The sequence below is a fragment of the Haematobia irritans genome, chromosome 1 (assembly GCF_050003625.1).
Source record: "Haematobia irritans isolate KBUSLIRL chromosome 1, ASM5000362v1, whole genome shotgun sequence".
Taxonomy (NCBI): domain Eukaryota; kingdom Metazoa; phylum Arthropoda; class Insecta; order Diptera; family Muscidae; genus Haematobia; species Haematobia irritans.
This window is the reverse complement of record NC_134397.1, coordinates 254170120-254179400: the sequence shown is the minus strand read 5'-3', so window position 1 is coordinate 254179400 and position 9281 is coordinate 254170120. Positions and strand designations below refer to the sequence as shown.

The window sequence follows — 9281 nt, the reverse complement described above, 5'->3', positions numbered from 1 at the left end:
ATTATTTCCTTTTATCCCTGCCAACATTTTTTGAATTTGGGGGCGCTTCTGAGAATCCCCACTACGTCGAAAACAATCATATACGACATCAAAAACTCGTCAGAAAAGCGCCGTCACTATTGAGAAGTTGTACCACGCCAAGTTACTACGAAAAAGTTTCTCATCAGTGCAATTATTAGGTGCCTATTTAGATCAATTTCGAAGGACGCCAATAAGAACCCCTGCAAACTATCAGAAAAAGTGCATTTTAAGGTAATTGTAGAAGAATCATTGTGGTCAAGTAAAACACGATTGTGTAGATGTTTATTGATTTGATTAAACATTTATAATTTCTTATAAATATAACATTTTTCGGTTTATCTCATCACATTTAACATAATTTTTTGCATTAATAAAAGAATGATGTTGAGTTTTAAGTAGCAAGTTACATATTGCAGCGTCTATCAGCCAGTTTGTTTATTTTCGATGGAGACAGCGTGCCTGGAAAAATATTTGAAAAACGATCACTTTATTATATTTGGAAAATCGAAAATTGTTCACCACCCTGCCAACATTTTTTGAATTTAGGGGCGCTTCTGAGAATCTCCACTACGTCGAAAACAGTCGTATACGATATCCAAAACTCCTCGGAAAAGCGCCGTCACTATTGAGAAGTTGTACCACGCCAAGTTACTACAAAAAAGTATCGCATGAGTGCAATTATTAGGAGCCCTTCTGGATACATTTAGAAGGACGCCAATAAGAGCCCCTTCAAACAATCAGACAAAGTGCATTTTAAGATAGTTGTAAAAGAATCATTGTGGCAAGTAAAACACGATTGTTTAGATGTTTATTAATTTTATGAAACATTTATAAATTCTCATAAATATAACATTTATACGACTATCACATCACATTTAACACATTTTTATGCATTAATAAGAGATTGATGTTGAGTTACAAGTTGTAAGTTAAATGTTGTAGCGTCTATCAGCCAGTACTTTTATTCCCAATGGAGGCAGCGTGTCTGGAAAAATATTTGAAAAACTATCACTTTATTCCATTTGGAAAGTCAAAAATTGTTCACCAATTTACTTTTCACAATTTTAAGCGTAATAACTATGTTTTCAGCACTTTATTTTCGTTTTCATTGAAATAAATTATAATAAGCCAGTTGCGCTTGGTGTTTCACAAAATATAAAATGGCTCTTGTAACAATAGTGATGGCAAAATACTTTCATGAGAATAGTGATGGCAAAATACTATCACAGTTGGCGATTGTTGCAGTGTCACTTACGAGTCTGTGGTAGCGATGAGGATGAAATGGAACATTGAAATGCTGGCAGGGCATGTACCTTTCACAATTTTAAGCGTAACATCTATGTCTTCAGAACTTTATTTTCGTTTTTATTTAAATAAAACATAACAAGCAGGTTGCGCTTGGCGTTTCACAAAAAATAAAATGGCTCTTCTAACAGTAGTGATGGCAAAATACTTGTACTTTTTGATATGTGGTGGGGGAACAGTTCGCGATGGTTGTGGTGACATTTACGAGTCTGTGGTAGCGATGAGGATGAAATGGAACTTTGAAATGCTGGCAGGGTATACATTACGAAAAAAGTGACTTTTTAGATAAATTTAGAACGACGCCAATAAGAGCCCCATCAAAATATTAGAGAAAGTGCATTTTAAGATAGTTGTAAAAGAATCATTGTAGTCAAGTAAAATACGATTGTTTAGAAGTTTATTAATTTGATTAAGAATTTATAAATAATTCCAGGTATAAAATTTATACGAATAAAACACATTGAAAATAATGCCTTAAAAAAGGAATTATGTGGATTTATAAGTTGCCATTCTGCTATATTCGGTTGATGATTTGGAAGGTCGAAAATTGTTCACCAATATACCTTTCATGATTTTAAGCGAAATAATTATGTTTTCAGCGATTGTTGTAGTGTCACTTACGAGTCTGTGGTAGCGATGAGAATAAAATTGAACTTTGAAATGCTGGCAGGGTGGTATTACCAGAGCAGTTTCTATGAAAGCGTTATTTTTACCACCTCGAATTGTGTGGATATAGTGTCGTATTTAAATTGAAGTGATTGGGTGAATTTTTCAAACTATACATTTCAAAAGAATAGATCGAAGATTGTCCAAGAAATCTGATTGGACCTGCTATGCTATAGTTTTCTTCATAGCTGTACCTTGACTTGTGCTTATAGTCCATATTGAATACAACTCACCTTCATAAAATAATCAACATTATCATATAATGATTTTATTATTCTGATCGGCTTAATATTTAGTTTGGCTAAACGATGTTTTTGTTTTTTTTTTTTTTTTTTTTTTTTATCAAAACCAATTAAGAATAAATCCATTGAACCATACTACTAATTAGTTTTAATCGTTAGAACTATAATGTATGGGTGTTATAATGTGATAATCAAATCATTAATGTTGTGGCCCAAAAAATTTAATATTCTAATATATTTCTTCGATTTGTTTTAATTACCGCCATCGATTCATTCATGAAAAGGAAACGGGTGAAACAACTCTGACTGACTGTTCATTCATGCGACTGTTATATTCCTCATACCCCCCTTCATTCACTTGATATGAGATTTTGTTGTCATTTCGATACAGAGGTTTATGGAAAACTGCCTGTCAGAGTTTCCCGTCTGGTTGACGATTTCTGAATTTATATTCATCAGGATAATTTGCATATGATTTTGGTAAATCGTCAGTACCGGCCCAAGTATGATAGAAATTTGCATGAATTTGGGTTGGAGCAGACACTTTTGGATACACTGGTTGGTTTGTCACTTTGTATTGAAATTATAGGCATATGGCGGCTATGGAGGCAACACATCCTACACAAGTGTTATAAGATGTGGATTTAAGAAAACAAAATACTTTTAACTTTTTAACACTGCAAATGGCTATCGATAAAGTACTCAACATCATTTTCAAGTGGAAGAGAAACAAAACGAGAAATTAAAAATGTTGTCAAATAAAAAAAAAAAAAAATATCTTCAATTAAATTTTTAATTGAGTTTTAAAAAATATTCAATTCAAAAATTAATTGATATAACAAATTTTTTAATTGAAACAAAAATCAATCACAAACATTTATTATATCAATTAATTTTTTAATTGACATTGGTGATTGATACACAGAAAAAAATTTTACGAAAATTTTTCCAATTAAAGTCTTAATTGAGTCTTAAAAAATATTCTATTAAAAGTTTCATTGATTCAACAAATTTTTTAATTGAAACAAAATTCAATTAATAGTATCAATTAATTTTTTAATCGGATCAATTAATTTGAATGCGTAGCACCGAAAAATAAAATAAATAAAAAACAAGGATTTAGTTTTCTTTTCAATAATCTTTCAATAAAACGTAATTTTATTGAATTTCTTGGGAGACAATATTTACCTATTTTCACAAAATCGTTGTTACAAGGACGTAATCCAATAAAACGAAAGCTTAGACGCCGAAAGACGGTAATGGGGCGACTCGTTAGAAAAATGTAACGAATTGTGCTGAAAGCACAGGGCTGCATCCAGAGCTTATTATAACAGGTTGGCTGATAAGTCCCCGGTCTGACACATAGATGGCGTCGCTAGTATTATTATTTTTATATAGTACTAACCTTCAAATGATTCGCGTCAAAATTTGACATCTGTAAGTCAATTAGTTTGTGAGATAGAGCGTCTTTTGTGAAGCAACTTTTGTTATTGTGAAAAAAAATGAAAAAACAGGAATTTCGTGTTTTGATAAAATACTGTTTTCTGAAGGGAAAAAATACGGTGGAAGCAAAAACTTGGTTTGATAATGAGTTTCCGGACTCTGCCCCAGGGAAATCAACAATAATTGATTGGTATGCAAAATTCAAGCGTGATGAAATGAGCACGGTGGACGGTGAACGCAGTGGACGCCCGAAAGAGGTGGTTACCGACGAAAACATCAAAAAAAATCCACAAAATGATTTTGAATGACCGTAAAATGAAGTTGATCGAGATAGCAGAGGCCTTAAAGATATCAAAGGAACGTGTTGGTCATATCATTCATCAATATTTGAATGTGCGGAAGCTCTGTGCAAAATGGGTGCCGCGCGAGCTCACATTTGACCAAAAAACAACAAAGTGTTGATGATTCAGAGCGGTGTTTGAAGCTGTTAACTCGTAATACAACCGAGTTTTTCCGTCGATATGTGACAATGGATGAAACATGGCTCCATCACTACACTCCTGAGTCCAATCGACAGTCGGCTGAGTGGACAGCGACCGGTGAACCATCTCCAAAGCGTGGAAAGACTCAAAAGTCCGCTGGCAAAGTAATGGCCTCTGTTTTTTGGGATGCGCATGGAATAATTTTTATCGATTATCTTGAGAAGGGAAAAACCATCAACAGTGACTATTATATGGCGTTATTAGAGCGTTTGAAGGTCGAAATCGCGGCAAAACGGCCCCATATGAAGAAGAAAAAAGTGTTGTTCCACCAAGACAACGCACCGTGCCACAAGTCATTGAGAACGATGGCAAAAATTCATGAATTGGGCTTCGAATTGCTTCCCCACCCACCGTTTTCTCCAGATCTGGCCCCCAGCGACTTTTTCTTGTTCTCAGACCTCAAAAGGATGCTCGCAGGGAAAAAAATTGGATGCTATGAAGAGGTTATCGCTGAAACTGAGGCCTATTTTGAGGCAAAACCGAAGGAGTACTACCAAAATGGTATTAAAAAATTGGAATGTCGTTATAATCGTTGTATCGCTCTTGAAGGGAACTATGTTGAATAATAAAAACGAATTTTGACAAAAAAAATGTGTTTTTCTTTGTTAGACCGGGGACTTATCAGCCAACCTGTTACATTTTCTAACGAGGGTGAAATTGTCATTTTACAATATTTTAAGTCCCCATCTAACGAATAAATTTTTACCATACGAATTTGAACTTAAACATTCCGCCCGCCTTGCAACATCCAGCTATGTTGTAATTGAAATTCATTAATTCATAGAATATTACACACAATAATAATTAATATCAAAATAAATATGAAATGCGATGTCAGTTTCATTTTCAAATTGAGCAATTCTTTCATTTTATTCCATATCTTCATCTTTTCAAACTTCATAAACTTAACTAAGTGCTCGTAGAGCCGTTGACCCGGAGGGTCTGCAGTGTTTCGATTTTTGGCCAGGATGACCTACGACACTTATGGTTGACATTGACCTGACACTACCCAGCCGAACATCGTTAGCTGCGCCAATGGGAACCCAGGACTCGAAAATATCTGTGTTTTCATAACCCATGCGTAGATATCGGGCTCTAGGACCAACCCCACCCCGGAAGGACGGTAAAACATTGGGTCGGCCAGCTGGAGACTCTCGAAGTGTTCCCGTATCGAATCTGAAGCCGACGACGACGGGGTAACAACACGGGTCAGGTCCGTTACCCGGGCAGAAAAAAAACAATTTATTTTCTGCATTGTGTCGGGAGACAGCAATAAGCGGACAAAATGTGTCCTGCGACGTCATCGCTGAGACAAGCCGTAGGCTGAGGGCTAGACTACTACAAATCATACTGTACCCCGCACACGGGTCGAGGACAGCTCGGAGTGGAATTCGAAGATCGGACAAGACAAGCAAGAGGACAATAGTGGGATCAAGCGTGACGGTTGGTTGTAGAACCAACATCGGTCCAGATATGGGAGTTGCATTTCCTATGCAGTACGCGGACGAATTAACGGACGAACTTGACTAAGACTTTCTCTTCGACAAGGTGCACGATGGGGGGGAAGGACGTTGTTGCTGGTCAAACGAATGCAGCAGCGTATGGTGGCTATCTCCACATTCGCGGCACCTTTCGCGACTATTGCAGGTCGATCGCATGTGTGACTGCCCAGACAGTTTTAACATATCCGATGCAACACTACGGTGCGCAATCGTTACTCTAAACGCATGTTCAAAAATTTGCGACACGACCGTAGTTTCCCTGTAGGAAGTCTGGGGATATGTGTCTCGATGTCACCACTTTTGTCAACTATTATGGTGAATATGTCTCTGGCTTAATGTGTAGAGAAATTTATGACAAATGAGAGTCAATGCTTCTTCTTCCTTTTCATTGTTTCGCTTTTTTGGTTGTGAAAACACGTGGTATCGCAATAATTGGACAATAGTTTAAAAAGAAAAGTGAGTTTTATAAGTGAATTAAAAAATGAAAAAAAAAATACAAAGGACTTGTAAAAAAGCAATTAAAATTGTACAAGGATAGAGCAAATGCTGAAGAGGAGTTAATTTCTAGAGAGCACTTTCAGTGATTTTGTGCTGCAAGAAGAAAATTTTGAAACTTTTGAAAATTTTGAGTTAGCTGATTTGCCCACTCCAACTCTGAATTTGAGGGAAAAACTGAAGCAGTGGTACATCGAAAGATCGCCTTCCAGAAAGTGTTTGGATAAGCTGCTCAGTATATTGCAGGAGGAAGGCCTAGACGTTCCGCCTTGAAGAAATAGTGCCCATGAAAAAGACTGAATTTTTCTTTAATTTAATTAAATATACATAATAAATATAATTTTAATTTCTAATTTTACGCCTTTTTATTTGGTAAAAAAGTGTTGACATGGTGACAATGGACTACTGATTCAGTGGTTCCAATGTCTCCATATGGTTCCAAAAGTACCACCTAGTCAGTAGTTCATTCTCAATGACAAGTACATGTTAAATGTCAATAGAATTTTACATTGTCTGGGGTATATTTGGTCAGTAGTACTGGCGACACAGTCAATAGCAAGTCAGTACTGTTTCACTATTGACATTTCCTACAGGGTTGTGACTTCGCTACACAACACAACACAGACATTCGAGTGCACTCTTTTATTCACACCTGAATCCTTTTGGGCAGTCTCCGTAGGGGATGACGATGATTTGGCAATGTTGGTTGCGGATACGTCAGCAGGAGCCGTACGTCGGTATGTTTGCGTCGGTACTACCTCTTGTGAAGATGCGACGACTGGGGTCATCCCGACGTCAGGCACCTGCTCAATACTGGTAACGGCCCGCGAAGAACCGGTGCAACATCACTTACTATAATCTCTCTTTCCTCATCGGACATTGGGACGTCATCTTCGTAATCAGGGAGAGTCTTAACAATTTCCCTCATATTTTCCATTGTACTGCGAAAAGAAAGATGACGCTTATTATACGAACTATCGAAAACTATTCGGTCAGTATGGCCAATTTTACCACCGGTCGTCTTACAGCACCGTTTGCCGTTCTCACGTCAGCAACTCTAACGCGACCGTCAGATCCCGGGTGGACGTCATCCACACGACCTAATTTTTTAATCTTTTTACTTTCAATTAATTTTTTAATTGATACTATCATTTCTGTGATTGAAGATATTTCAATTAAAAAATTAAAAAATTGGATGAATTAATTTCGTGATTGTGTGTACACACAAAAAATTTTTTAATTGAAATATCAATCACAGTTTGGAAATTAAAAAAATATTTGATTAAAAAATTTATTGATTTCATTAGCAAATTTCAATTAATTTTTTAATTGAATCAATTAAAAATTTAATTGAAAAACTCAATTAAATTTTTTCATTAAAAACTTAACTATTTTCAATTACTTTCTTAACTGACTTAGTTTTTATACTTTGATTATTTGGAATAAATTTTTAATTAAAAAAATTTTGATAGTTTTTTTTTAAGTGACTTAATCTTCCGAGTTTGATTATAAAGTAAATTGTATCAATTTTTAATTAAAATTTTTAAAATTTTCATTAATTGACCTAATTAACTTTATATCTTAACTATCCTATCCTAACTTAAAGTTTCTATCTTGATTAAAGGGTTAATTGTATCAATTAATTTATTAATTTAAAAAAATTTTCAACTTCAATCAACTTTTTATGTTGGTGATATTTTTTCTGTATACTATCATTTCTGCAATTGAAGACGTTTCAATTAAGAATTAATTGGATCAATTAATTTCATGATTAAAGACAAAAACTATTTTTTTTTGTTTTGAATAAATTTATTTTTCAAAATATTTTTAGCAAAAAATTTTATAGCAACAACTTAATAAAAAAACAAGTATATACGGCCGTAAGTTCGGCCAGGCCGAATCTTATGTACCCTCCACCATGGATTGCGTAGGAACTTCTACTAAAGTCTGTCATCCACAATCGAATTACTTGGGTTGCGATAACACTTGCCGATGGCAAGGTATCGTAAAACTTTTTAACACTGTCTTCAAAATTGCAAGTTAGCCCATACGGGGTATATATTAAACAAAAAAAGGCCGATTAAATACGTATATAATATAGTTTGACAAAATTTTCTATAGAAATGAAAACTTGACAAAATCTTCTATAGAAATAAAATTTTGACAAAATTTTCTATAGAAATAAAAACTTGACAAAATTTTCTATAGAAATAAAATGTTGACAAAATTTTCTATGGAAGTAAAATGTTGACAAAATTTTGTATAGAAATAAAATGTTGACAACATTTTCTACAGAAATAAATTTTTTACAAAATTTTCTATAAAAATAAAATTTTGACAAAACTTTCTATGGAAATAAAATTTTGACAAACATTTCTATAGAAATAAACGTTTGACAAAACTTTCTATAGAAATGAAATTTTGACACAACTTTCTATAGTAATAAAATTTGACAAAATTTTCTATGGAAATAAAGTTTTGGTAGATTATTTTTGGCGATATGGACCAATTTTTGTGTAATAAGTCATCGGCTATATATAACTAAAGACCGATATTGACCAATTTTTACATGGCTGTTAGAGGCCATATATTGACAAAATGTACCAAATTTCAACCGCATCGGAAGACTTTTGCTATATATAATTATGGACCGATATGGACCAATTTTTGCATGGTTGTTAGATACCATATACTAACACCATGTACCAAATTTCAACTGGATCGGATGAATTTCGCTCCTCCAAGAGGCTCCTGAGGTCAAATCTGGGGATCGGTTTATATGGGAGCTATATATAATTATGAACCGATATGGACCAATTTTTGCATGGTTGTTAGAGACTATATACTAACACCACGTACTAAATTTCAATTGGATCGGATAAATTTTGCTCCTCCAAGAGGCTCCGGAATTCAAATCTGGGGATCGGTTTATATGGGAGCTATATATAATTATGAACCGATATGGACCAATTTTTGCATGGTTGTTAGAGGCCGTATACTAACATCAGGTACCAAATTTCAACAGGATCGGATGAATTTTGCCCCTCCAAGAGGCTCCGGAGGTC

General features: G+C 34.7%; 1 long non-coding RNA gene across 1 annotated transcript; it reads right to left on the bottom strand.

The window, feature by feature from the left end:
• Positions 1 to 817: 817 nt before the first annotated feature.
• On the bottom strand, positions 818 to 1265 carry LOC142219648 (uncharacterized). Its single transcript, XR_012717689.1, has 2 exons — positions 1075 to 1265; positions 818 to 1006 (listed from the first exon to the last, which is right to left on the bottom strand). It is a non-coding gene; the product is annotated as an uncharacterized LOC142219648 (long non-coding RNA).
• Between the last annotated feature and the right edge of the window lie 8016 nt (positions 1266 to 9281).